The sequence below is a fragment of the Tupaia chinensis genome, unplaced genomic scaffold (genome assembly GCF_000334495.1).
Source record: "Tupaia chinensis unplaced genomic scaffold, TupChi_1.0 Scaffold000168_1, whole genome shotgun sequence".
NCBI lineage: Eukaryota > Metazoa > Chordata > Mammalia > Scandentia > Tupaiidae > Tupaia > Tupaia belangeri.
In genome coordinates, this window is record NW_006159643.1 from 3,011,250 (window position 1) to 3,025,665 (window position 14,416).

Here is a 14,416-nt window from a genome sequence, read left to right on the forward strand (position 1 = left end):
CCTTCCCTCCCCTTCCCTTCCCTTCCCTGCCCTTCCCTCCCCTTCCCTTCCCTTCCCTTCCCTTCCCTTCCCTTCCCCTTCCTTCCTTCCTTCTTCTTTTTAAAATAGACCATAGTTTAGTTTATTTTTAACCCCATTATGCCATGAATTCATAGGAAATAGGTTCCAGTAGCTCAGGCTTCTTTCCGTTGGTTCTCACAAAATGTACTTCTTTGCCTGGAACAGGACGGTGCATCAGTTGAACCCAGGTACCTTTCTCTTCAGTTTCCTTCTTTTTTTCTTTTCTTTTCTTTTTTTTTTTTTTTTTTTGAGAGATTTTTGTCTTAGGGCACATGCACTCACCAGAAAGACAGAGAGAGACAGAGACAGAAAGCGAGAAATCACCTCCCAGTGGGGATGGCCACGCTGCAATCCCTTCTCCTCCATTATCCTCTCAGGATCTTGGGCACGCACGCACACGTGCCCGGTGTGAGTTTAAGCCACCGGGTCTGGGACTAGAACCACGGTCAGCTACATGGGAGTTCAGCGACATAGCCATTATGCTAACTGCTGGTCCTTGGTTTCCTTCTTTTTCTGATCATTTTCCTTTACATGTTTTAGGAAGCTATCTCTGCTCTTAGAATGCTTAATATGCTCAATATGCACATTAGCTCTCTTGGTAAGAATCTTGCCCTTAACTTGTTTGTTTACAACAATGCCAACAGCATGCTGGGTAACACTGTAGACTCTCTCAGTTTTGCCATGGTAACATTTGTGGGGCATTCCTTTTTGAGCAGTATCCATTCCCTTGATGTCTACAATATCACCTTTCTGGTAGATTTGCATGTATGTTGCCAAAGGAACCACTCATGTTTTCTAAAAAGTCTAGAGAACATATATCAGGGGCCATTTTGGTAAAACACTAGAAGATGGTAGTTCTGGCCAAAAGGAATGATCTTGGGACTAGCAGTTAGCCTAATGGCTATGTCACTGGACTCCCATGTAGTCGTCTGTGGTTCGAGTCCCAGACCTGGTGGCTTATACTCACGCTGGGCATATGTGTGTGTGTGTGCCCAAGATCCTGAGAGGAGAATGGATGAAAAGGGATTGTGGCGGGGCCGTCCCCCCTGGGGGTGATTTCTCACTTTCTGTCTCTCTGTCTTTCTGGGACGTGCATGCGACCTATAGCAAAAACCTCTCCAAAAAAAGAGAGCGATCTTGGGTCCTTTTAATGGATATACACACACTTAAATCCATGTTTATTTACATGTTTTATTTATTTATTTATTTTTTTGAGAGGTTTTCACTATAGGGCGCGTGCACTCACCAAACAGACAGAGAGAGACAGACAGAAAGTGAAAAATCACCCCCCAGGGGGGATGGCCACGCCGCAATCCCTTCTCCTCCATTCTCCCCTCGGGATTTTGGGCACGCATGCACACGCGCCTGGCTATTTACATGTTTTATATGTGTTATATATAATTTATCAAATCAACATATATAGCATGTATGCGATTATATATATAATTATATATTTATATCCAGTTGAATACCACAGAGTTTTTCTGGTTTTCATATTTGTACGCTGTCTAGCAGTGAAGAAACCCCATCCCCTGAATGTAGCCAGGCTCCCAATCCTGCCAGGTCTCTGATGAGCTCAGCAACACTTCCCTCAGGGTCCCTGACCCTGCCAAACTGTCCTCCTACCCACCCTAATGCTCCATTCGTGTGGGCCTTGATATCCACTGGACTGTCCGTTGGAAAGAAAAGGCAGACATTACTATAATATTTTAACTGAACTTTTTGCATTCGCTGGCTGTTATAAACAGTAGTAAATTGGTAGCACTGTTATTAAAATAATGGTCATAGCATGTGGATATTTTATTTATTTAGATCCATCTTAATTAAAAAAACTGGAAATATTGTAATAATGCATACTATATACTGCACATGCTTTACAGTTACCTCTGTATATATGTATTTCTGTATAGGAATGGATTCACAAAACCATGGTTTACTGCCTTTTATCATTAGGGGATTTATTTTCAAGAGCACATTTGACCCAAGGTGCATCTTACCTTACATACTGACTTCAGAATCTAACTCCGGTGTGAAGTGTGACTCTAATATATAGCCCACATTGTCTCAAAGCTAGTCAAATCCCCCTCCAGAATACATCACTTTGGTTTCCAAAATTGAAGCTGAAGGGATTACTCATTATAAGTCTTACTTACTACTTGGATTATGCAGGAGAATGATTCAACTTTTATTTTCCTAGTTCATCTCCTCTAAAATATAGACTAAATGCTTTCAATTAATTGTCTAGTGCCAAGTTTCTAGGGCAGAGCTAAGGAAAAGTAGTGTCTGACTATGGGACCAAATCCAGTAGAGCAGCTCACTGGGGCAGTTCATAAAAGGCCACACTGAAGAGCATGCTTACTGGGCATGAAGGCCAAAAGCATGCTGAGTGGGAAGGATGACATAAGCCTTAAATCAAAGAAGGAAGTAACAAGGGCCAAGGAGCTGATGACAAATACTATGGAATGGAGCACTTACTCACTTAGCATACGCTTACTTAGGAAGGATTCAGTATATCCCAAAGACTTTGCTTGCTTTGTATCTACTTGACTTGGCTGGAAATTTTTTTTCTAGTATCAGAGAATCATGCCAACACTCACAATACAATGTGTTTCAAAAGTCTTGTTATAGCTTTTAGATTTGTAAATTTTCGATAGCTGTTGCTAAGTTGCTTTCCATAGTTTACAGTGATGTATAATGATAGAGGCAGAAAGTCATTTCTAAATATTTCTTTAAAAATCCCTTTCATACACTATTTTACATATTTGAAAGTCTCAATTTAAGCAAAATTTAAAAATAGGAATTTTGAAACTATCTGGGATATTTTTCCCATTTATTTCTTCCTTTTTTTGAAAGTTATTAAATATTAACAAAGGAAGTAGAAAATGGTTTTCTGAGAAAAATACACCATGCATAGTGGCTATAGTTTTCTAGATCTTGGTGATGGTGGAGCGGCCTCCAAAGGGTATGGGAAATTATCTTTCAACTAAAGCACTGTTCACTTGTTATTTTGTTTAGTTTTTATTTTTTTAGAGGTTTTTGCTTTAGGGCACAAGTTCTTGCCATACAGAGAGAAAGAGAGAGAGAGACAATGAGAGGGCAAGTGAGAAATCAGCCCCCGCCCCTATGGGGGATGGCCACACAGCAATCCCTTCTTCTCTGTTCTCCTACCAGGATCTTGGGCATTAATGCACTCATGCCCAGCATGAGTTTCAAGCCACTGGATTTGAGACTCCAACCATGCTTAGCCATGGAGTCCAGAGACATAACCACTATGCCATCTGCTGGCTCCAGTGTTTGTTAACTGCACAATGTTTGAATGGCTATTGTGTAAAGGAAGGGTATTCAGCCTAGTTTAAAGTCGTCTGGACTTTACAAAATCAGGTAACATTTAATAAATTTCTCTGTACGAGATTACATGGCTGGCAGGAACTTTTTTGAGACTTTGGAAGAAATTCTTCAGCGATTATAAATAAATAAGCAATGATGCCTACGATATTTACTTTCTTTAGAATCTGGCTTTTAGAAATGGGCTTGGCTCTTCACCTCTTCCTTTCAGATGCTCTTTTAGCCACTAACAGACTTTCTTTTGCTGCTGGTATGACTTTAATTCTATAGAGTCTGTAGGCACAAGGTATTAGAAAAGCAAGTTATCCTGATGTTCTCTGTATTACCTCAGTGAATAATTCGTTGGGGCAGAGCTCTAGACTAATAAATGAAAGCACATGGACAATTTAGAACGGTTTCTTTTTTAGAATCAATTGCCTGGGAATTGAAAAATTCAGTGTGCTTTTTCATGACATTATCGCTTGACTGAATTTTTAAAAAAAATCCACTTCATTTAGAACAGGTTCTGCATCTCTTCAATTTGTAACCCTGAGAAGAAAAAAATAACCGGAGAACTTTGCACGTAGAGCGAAATTTGGTGAAGTCAGTTCACTATGGAACACTAGAAAATGAAGTTGTTCAAGATAATGTTTGGAATTGTGGGTACAGACAGGAGGTGAGGGCTGGTGGCAGGTTGTCCTCTCAGGCGGGCAGCAGCAGGCAAAGGTAAATGAGGTGAGACTGAGGCCCAGACCACAGTTACATTCTTTTGTTTTAATGCAATTTCAGCTAGCTAATGTGTACAAGGTATTTCAGGAGTATTAACATGTTGAGCCTTAGGCAATCAGATTTGAGGGCTCACTCTGTTTGATTCGTAATATGGATTATATTTTATAATGTTGCCAAAAGTTGATTATTTGCACGTCCTAGAAGGTAGAGCTTCTGCTCTGAACGTGAAAAACAGAACTGCTCTTGAACACTGACCATTAGACAGAGAGCTATGATAGGTAAATCTCATAGAAATAAAGTCATGATCCCATAATCATGGTGTTAGCATGATATATTTGGATGATTATCACATTAGCAACTCAATTTGACTCTCTTGGCAAGCCCTGAACATGAGAGGATGGTACAAGAAACTCTTTCTGCATTTTACAGCCCTGCAGGTTAGCTGAGTGACAGTAAATGTTTTTCAGAAAATCCACAAATATATATCACTCTCATCTATTTTTGTATTTATCTTTAAAGACAGATGGCGATAAATAAAGATACGTATACACCCAAATAAGATGCCATGACCACTGAAACTGTTTGTAAACATTAATGTTAACTTGTGGACATACAATTGATTTTAAACACATCCTTTACTTTTAAATAGCTTTGATTTTCTGTCGAGAAGACAAAAGAGAACATGAATAGCCATCACTTACTAAGTTTACCTCGTTGGATATTAGCACTTCTAAAAACAAATCAATGTTCATTACTTTTCCACACTGGAATATTAAAAGAAAAAAATGATCCTTCAAAACTAAAAATGAAATTCTCGAAATGTCAAGAAAATATTTTGGGAAGTCTCACTTTAAGAGAAATTGAAAACGGATCATTAAAGCCTTTTGACATTAAAGGAAATGTCTGTTGGTATATAATGTAGCCCAATTAATTAGGATCTGCTTAATCGGTATCTGTAACAGAGTGAAGATGACATGTCTTTTGCTTCCTATAACTTGTTTTAAACACTTCATTTATTTAACAAGAATGTAACAAAAATTAGAAGAGGAGAAAATTTACTGCCGAAGTTATGTTCTGAATAATGGTATAACTTATTTTTTGAATAATATATTTTTTTTGCATAAGGTGCAAGACTGTATGTATAGCCCCTATGTCCCCCAAATTGCACATGTCCAAAGAGTTTTCTGGAGGGTGTTATGGCAGTTAATTCAGCTTAAATTGAAGTAAGGCACTTTTATTATTAAAGGTGAAATTGAATCAGATGATTAGAACTTCATGGTTCTCAGGTAAGAAAGCCCTTCCTCCAGTTGTTTGTTTTGGCTAAACTCAGTCATGCAGAGGTTAAACGGAGGACTATAGATTAACTGCTACCATTCTAAGGAGTCTTTTAATTTGTTTCTATATCAAAATCATGGAATACTGCGTATGTGTCAGAATGTCATGGAGAAATTTAAATATCAAAGGGTGTAAAAATTAACAATTAAAATGCATTGCTTGAGTTGGAAAACACAATACATTACTTTCAGAGACAAGGTTCAAGACTTGTTCAATTTAAAAATAACTAAGGAGTTAAATTCTAAGGTTTTTGCAGCCTTATGGATGGTATTTGACTGCCCTGGTTCTATAATAGGATTTTAGCAAGCCTATAAAAATACTTAAATTTTTTTGTTGTTGGTGGTGGTGTGCTTCCAGCATAGATAATAGATAGCTTATGACATTCAGGTTATAGGTCACATCTGAGGTCTATTTGCACATCTAGGCAAAATTAAAATTTTGAATAACACATGGTACAACCTTCAACTCTTAATAGGGTGGGTGGAGTTCAGATATTCACTTATTCATTCAGAGTGAACTGATTACATATGATTGCCACTTGTTCTGAAATGACTTCATAAATGCAATTTCAAAATTTATTTCTCTGCCACAACACAGGAAAACTTAGCAGTAAATTTCACCATGTTCAGGTGAAGCCATTTCTTTTCATTTGGTTGTTCAAAAGATTATTACAGCATCTCTAATACGTGGAGCATGTTAGGGAACACGTAACACATCTCTTATGCATCTCGATTTTCAAAAGTCCTTCCCATATACTGCACTGGTGTTTTTCCTTATATCTGCAACATAATTAAAAAATAAATCGAGTAATGCAAATTCAACCGGTTTTGAGAAGTGAACTGCCTATGAGACTAAATCAGATGTGGGAGCTTTTTCTAAAACAGGATTAAGCAGCGTTTCAAATCACCCAGAATCAATTCTCATGGGACACTGTTGTAGAAATGATGATACTGAGTTAAGAAAACATTTTTCTTATAAAAAAAATCACAAGACAGAGCTTGCCACTTATGTTATCCAAGGTAAGTTTGGTGATTATCCTGTAAATTAACATCGATTTTTGTGTAGACTTCAATATTTCTAATTTCTGAAAATGTGTTCTAGTGTCCAGAATAGCCAATTGCGGAATTATGGCAAATATCTCCTGGTGAAGTGGCTGCTTCTCTGAGAAAATAAAGAAATGTCTCACGTTTGTGTTTTGCTACACTACTTTGTAAGACTAGCTTTAACACAGCAGAGTGAGAGGGGGAAAAAAAGGAAAAATGAACAATCCAAAAAACACCTAAAAAAACCCCTATATATTTATTGTTACTGGCTAACCCACAAGGTGGCACTAAAGAGAAAAGTGACAAAAGTGAAGATCACAGGCAAGCTACATACTAAATCAATTCTAGTAAGTAAATTAAACCTATTTGATCATACAAATGTTAATGTTATTTGCTCAAAACAGTCATCTTCAAGTTCATTCTTTTTTCCTACAGACTAGCACTTAATATTTACAATAAATGTAAAAGAAATCCCAACGTATTTATTTTTATAACATTCATAATTTGATATATTTAGACACAATCCCAATGTATTTAACTTTATAACATTCATAATTTGATATATTTAGACTATATTTTTTTTAAGAGAGGTTTTTTGCTATAGTGTACATGTGCCTGCCGGAGAGACAGAGAGACAGAAAGCGCAAAATTGCCCCTCCCCCCCAGGGGAGACAGTCATGCTGTAATCTTCTTTCTTCTCCATTTTCCTCTTGGATCTTTGGCATGCACACACACATGCCTGGTGTAAGTTTTAAGTCACCAGGTCTGGGACTTGAATAGCGTCAAGTGTGTGGGAGTCCAGCGACATAACCATTATGCCATCTACTCGTCTCTCAATATATTTAGACTTTTAGTATTTGTAGTAAGAACCTATACATATATATATATATATGTATATATTAGAGTTTTGCTATAGGGCACATGTGCTCATCAGAGATAGAGAGTGGGAAAGTGAGAAATCACTCTCCAGTGGGGATCACCATGCTGCAATCCTCTCTCCATTCACTGTTTGGAAATTTTTGGCACACTGTACACAAGCCCAGTGTGTTTTTCAAGTCTCTGGGTCTGAAACACAAACCATAGAGCTGGCCATGTGGAATCCGGACACCAGTCACCTTAAACACCATGCCACCTGCTGGCTCATCTACAGATAACTTTTTTATTTAATCGAGAAAAAGGCATTTTAGCCAAAGTCTAATTATTGAACTTCAAGAATAATTCCTGGATCTCTAAATACATAGTTCACCTAACTTTCATGGCAGCTGGAAAGTACCTTTTGAGTCTGTATAAAGAAGTGAATGGGGGAATGCTCTCAGAAAACCATGTCAGAGAAAGAACAGGTGGGATGATATTGGTGTGACCGTAATATGTAACTCAGAATTAAAAAGGCATGGAGAGCTCTTAATTATAATGCTATACAGTAGAAGGGAGTGGGTCTTTTTCAAGGAAACATTTATGAATATGTGCAAGGAGAAGAGCTAGGCTAAAAATAAAAAGGCTATTCTTCAGTTCATGATTAAGAAGACATTTATGCACAGACTTAAAATTTGAAGAAAAGAAGCTATGACACATCACTTTCCTTAGTTTCAAAGTAAAAATTCAGTGCCGTTAAAACAACGTGATTTGAGACCAGCAGATGGTGTAATGGTTGCGTCGCTGACTCCCATGTAATTGATGGCAGTTTGAGTCCTGGACCCGGTGGCTTAAAACTTACATCATGTACGTGTGTGTGCATGTCTAAAATCCCAATGGGAGAATGGAGGAGAAGTGATTGTAGCATGGCCATTCGTATAGCTATGTGCCCTATCAAAAACCTCTCTCTGAAAAACCAAAATCAACCAACCAACCAAACAAACAAACAAAAACCCAGAAAACAATGTGCTTTGGGGCACTCGTGGCCTGGTGGTTAAGGCGGCTGGATCCCATGTGGTCAAACAAGCAGTCTAAGAGAAGGGATTGTGGTATGACCATGCCCCATGGTGGGGGCTTTCTCATTTTCTCTCTCTCTGTCTCTTTCCAGTGAGCATGCATGTTCTCTGGCAAAATTAAAAAATATATAAATATAAGTATATATACACATATATAAATTAATATCTTGAAGTATTTTCTAATAGAAGGTGTGTTTCTCATTTGGAAATGACTGTGTCTTTGATCAGAAGACTGATCCAGCAAAACTTGTTATTAAAATTGAGAAAACACTGTAGTTTAAAATCAGCTTTCAAAACTCACATATGGTGATATTTTATTATCTAGTAGAGAAAAACTCTATTGTACTTCTCCTAATTTCTCTTTATCAGCCCATTTACAATAACCACTTGCTATTCAAACCTAAGAAAGTATCGTAAGTACCTTGTTGAAGGAGCTATACTAATAAACATTTACATGTCAAACTTATGTCTGTAATAAGTGAAGGTTTTAATACATAAGCAGTATACTTTTTGATTAGATGGGTAGAGAGAAAATAGTTGGAAGGAAGAAAAGAGATCTGGACTAGAAGATACATGGAGAAGAAATAAAGCAAGATATTTTACATCTTTTTGTGACTTTAGTATCCAAGTGTACCTTGGAAGCAGATACATCTCATGGTTTGAAAGAGATGAGGCGCCATTCTGATCATGTGAATCTGAGTTGTCACATAAGTTTGGATTAAAATACATTTTTGGTCCATTCAAGAGGTGAGATTTCTAAGGTTTATAAACTGCTTGTTTTGCAGTATGAAAATAAGCTACAGTCAACTCTTTCAAATTAAGTTTTCCAATCAGGATGAATAATGTTCTTTTTCTCTTTTTTTCCATTACTTTACAAAATGATAATTATTACTCTGCTCAGGGTCCAACTATCATTCTTTATGGATTCATTTTATTAACAAACATATAACACTAGTCTTGTGCTGGTGCCACGTGCCGCCCCCTCCAATGAGGGCATAGACCAGGTTGTTCGGTCCAGCACCACGCTTCTAGCAGAGTGTCCAGCACTGAGTTCGCAATTTCGATAGCCAAAATTAATTATGTGATTGGGTAATGTACATTTGGCTTTCCTTTCGGGAAGTAGGATGGCAGGATAGTTAAGTGTGCAGGGGATGCAGTAACGCTGTCTGGTTTTCAATTCCAGCTTTGTCATCAACTAGTAAATGATTTGGGGCAAGATGTTTAATCTCTCTGAGCCTCAATTTCCTCAATTGTCAAATGGGAGAAATAACTACATTGATCTCATGGTGGTTATTTTCATGAATAATTGAGAAAACATAAAATGCTTAGACAAATACCTGGCACAAGTTAAGCCCTAGATCAAAATCTTAGCTATTATTTTTCTCATTAATTCTGCCTGTCATATTTACCTAGAAACAGGGATTTGAGCAACTTGTCTTCACGGTAATGACTGTATTGGTATATTTACTATTTCCATTTCTTGTGCTACCAGACAAATTGGCTAGTTTAATAGAAGTATCTCTGCGAAGTTATCCAATTTCTATTCCGTTTGTAGCTGTTGGTGTATATTATGTTTGCCGGTTTCATGAATAAACTGTAAACATTTCCATGGTACATACTTTGTCTTTTTATGGAGCTTTCTTTCTGAGATCATAAAGCAAAGAGCTTCAGTGAACAGTGAAGAGTTTTAGCCTAGTATGTGAATCCTCCACATAAAAATACGACCCTCTGAAGATCCTAGTTCTCTCTTCTCTGGATATAATATTTTACACTGGAATTGGGAAGGACACTGTGGAACATTTGATCATGCTTTTCCTTACATTTACCATCTAGAGAGGCCCTGTTGATGCCTAAAACTTGTTCTGTCTTTGTATAAGCAGAATTATGAGGCTTTCCTAAGATTTATAAGATGTAGTAAATATATAAATAGATTGTAAAAATAAGTTGGACAACTAACAGTTAAAACCAAGATGTTAACTATAGTTGGCAGACTAAGACATCATGAAATTTCACTATCTCAATGATAGCTGATTTTAAACCATTTCTCTCCATCTTCAAGACCTTGAGAAATGTTCTATTCTGGAAGGGTAGTTCTTGCATGAAGCCTCTCAATAGTATTGAAGATGCAGTGGGGTTAAGTGTTATAAAAATTTAAAAGTGTGCATTAATCTAGAAATATGAATACAATTTGTGGTAATGTAAATTTCTACAAATTAGAAATTCATCAAATGATTAGTTTCCAATTTCAGACTGCTTTTTAGCTCTTGCCACGTGACGGCACCACAGTAGCTGGCAATGGAGCCTTCCACCATTTATTTTCAGCACTGGTCTCCAGTTGTGTGAGGTCTTCAGAAGCGTATCCCTCTCATAAAATACATCCTTCCTGTTTTGACGGGCGTTGTGAGGTTTATTTGTTTCTTTTCTTCTGTGCATTTCCTATTACACTGTCATTTTTTGTCAAGTCTCTTTACTCATAAAAGTTTTAGTTTTCATTCATTTTTTTCTGTTTAATGGAAAAGATTAATTAAAATTTTCTTGAGAGGGACAAGGAGGAGAGTATTGGTTTCTGGATTTTTTTTTTTTTCTCATAGAATCCAAGAGCTAGCTATTTCCTTTATATTAACACATGAAGAACCTGAATCCATTAAGTAATAGAGAGGTGAGGACAGAACAGGATCTAGTTTTCTCCTTAGTCAGGTTGATTCTGGATGTGAAATGCTAATCACATTGGGAGGGACTGAGTACACAAGAACACTTAAGCTGTATTTCTACATATGAACCACTGTGAAAAGAAAAAAAATTCAAGTATATAATAACCAACGATTTAAAGACTCTGAAAGCACACTCACTAAAGACAGTTCATTTTGATTATTTATATGCCCAAGGTGTAGATTTAATTAAAAACAGCTTCTTTTTGGCCTCATGTATATTAAACATTCACTTTGAAAAGTCTTTGAATCAAATCTGGCCAAAGTGACTCTATAATGTTAATCTGCTAAAAGAAGTACTCATAAAATCTTCCAGCATAATTATGTTTGTGAGAGGACCATCAGACACTTTGGGAAGTCTTAGTCTCTTCATTAGAGGATTGCATGACTCTCGCATCAGGAAAATCAAACTTACATGGAATCCAAGGGCCTACAGCAATGAAAGGAGTTTTTAAACAAAAATCAGTGAATCACCTTTTTAATATTTTTGTGAGGTACACAATTTGAGATGATACTTCATTTTTATTATGATTATTACTTTTTGGTTTGAGAGTTCAATGAACATTCTTTAGAAAAATATGTTAAAATAATTTTACCAAAGTGGTTCGCTGTCAGATAAGGGTGCAATATACTCCAGGAATTAAAAAAGAAAAACACACCAGGACTTTTAAATAATATTGATATAAGAAAAAGGATATTTACCCATTTGACCTTGATAGTGAGTTTATTGGATGAATCACATCTAAGGGGAATCAAGGAACTATTAATAGGAAGTTGAGTCTCCTCTGTGTTAACACACTTGGGTCCACTCCATTTGGGTCTCAAAAAGAATCTATTTACTAAATTAATCACACTCAGTAGAGAGATTTTACTAGTTGGTAAATGCATTATTTAATTACAAAATATTTGAGAGTTGCTTTGCCATAATTTTCAGAAGTACATAAACATTCTCAACTACAAAGAAGCACCAAAAAAGCCCTCCTTGACTCTTCTTGAGTACTATAATTTTTGAGAGAGAAAGGTCCCTTAGTGGGTAACTTCCTCATTTAGGCGATGGTTCTCAGCTTCTGGGGGGTGGTTCCAGAAGTCTCTGATAATCAGATACACTGAATCTATGGACCTTAGATCAATAATCCTGAATTTCTAGATTAGAACCCTGAAGTTAGAGAAGTTCGATGACCGGCTGAGAGTCACAGGGCTCCTTTTGCTTGCCTACCCAGTATTTTTTGATTCTATGGAAAAAGACTAATGAACCCCGACTCCTCAACTCCTAAAATGCATATAACCAGACACATATGGACAGCAAGAGCATAGACATTTAAAAACAGAGCAGAAAAAAGTAACTTGAACAGAATGTGGCATTTCCCTTGGTCTGTTGCTAACAGCCCACATACAACATGCTTAAAAAAACCCACCCTGGCACGTACTTTCATCATCATTTCAAAATGATTCAAATGGACACTTGGAATGTACGGCATTGAGCATGTATCCCATGTGGGAATAAATGGAAAAGGGCTTCCTGGAGCAGGGCTTTCTTTTTAGTGGCTATCAGGCTAAAATGAATGTGTATTTGATTTCTTCTCTTTGGTTATGCTTTTAAAGCCAAACACAATATTTTAATTGTGTCTTTTCAGTCCTCCAAAGCTGGTGTCACTAAACATTCCTTTTGTAAGGAAAATAATGATAGATGTGACTTTTTAAACACTTCTCAGATTTGATGGTCTGAAAAAATATGTAAAAAGGAATTATTGCTTTCTGTTTTGTGCTTTTTTTAAAATTGATGCTGAAGTCAATAACACTTTTTTTTTCTTTTTCTTTTTCTTTTTTTTTTAGAAACTAGAGACTCTGGCCTCTCAGCTGTCACCTTTGGGGTGGCTGTTTCTAAATATCGTTTCAATTAGAGTTCTTCGTATAAATTCTGAGGGTTAGAGATCCCGTGTACTCCTGTAAAGGGTACTATAGACTTCAGAAGTGAAATACTCTTCACTATTATTCCCATCAATTCAGACAAGAGTCTATGACCAGCCAATAGGCTAGGAACCTGTTCCGATGCTTCCTGCTGTTAGCAAACCCTTCCTATTGATAACCGTTCTAGCAAAGTTTAGACCATTCTTTAGGATAACACTGGAAAGCTGCAGGAGAGGAACTGAGGCTAGGGCAGGTGACCAGTTGTGGAGTATATTTGTTCCTGGTCCCAGCAAGTCTAAAGTCATGGGGCTCATGTCCAGCTTTTCACTTTCCACTTTGGGGTGCTAAATATGACACTGTAGGCTTTACATCTTAATCATTTCCCCATCTAAAATTAGAAATATTCTATGGGGAAAATGTCCGCTTTCTTTGGCCTGTGCTTCCAGAGGATTCTAATGCTTCCTCACTAACCTTTATTATTAATTTTTTCTCACTACTGCACACCTGGACACATTACCCAGTATAATATATGCACTCAGGCTTTGGAGAATTTATTTCAATTTACATACAATCATCCAAATCCTCCTGCGAGCCTGATATGAAATCTGACACAGCCCCGTCTTCCCAGCAGGATCTTCCTTTGCTCTCTCTGTTAATAGCTAAAGGCTCCAGCGATCCCTCCGGGAAAGCCGCGGTGGGGCTAAGGAGTCGGGAAGAGGGGTGACTGCGGGGCTTGTTGCGCGAAGATTTACAATGTACTTCTTGCAGGCGGCTCAGCAACCCCCTCTGTGGCTGTGGGTGTCTGGTGTGACAGAGCGGAGAAAAGCTCTCTAATCTCCCAGCGCCTGCCTCTGCCGCTCAGCCGCTCCCCTCCCTCCCGCCTGCCCTGCCTCCTCGCGCTCTCTCGCTCTCTCCTTTGCCTTTCTGGGGAGTTTCCGTCCCTGAATGCAGCTGGAGTAGCCTGGGCAATCTAGACCCGGAGCCCGAGTACACATACAGACACGCACACACGCGCACACGCATGCACACACGCTCGCACACATGCACTCCGGCTCTCCCCCCGGAGACAAGGACCAAACCCAGGGCTTCATCTACCTGAAGGGGATGGCCCAGCCGGACACTTCTTCCTCACTTGTCATCTCCGGAGAGCGGAGCAACATCGGAACAGGGGAGGCTCGCGGTCCGGCGTGCAAGCTCACGCGGTTTGCCGCCACCGCTGCTTGAAGTGTCCAGGGGAGAGGAAAAGGCTTCTCCAGGACAGCTCCCCGGCGTAGCTCCGCGGCCCTGGGACTTCCTCCGGCGGCTCACTCCAGTCTCTCCCTCCTCGGCCGCGCTCTGCTCTCCGACTGCGGGGTGCATGGCTCGGGCGCCTCCCGTGCAG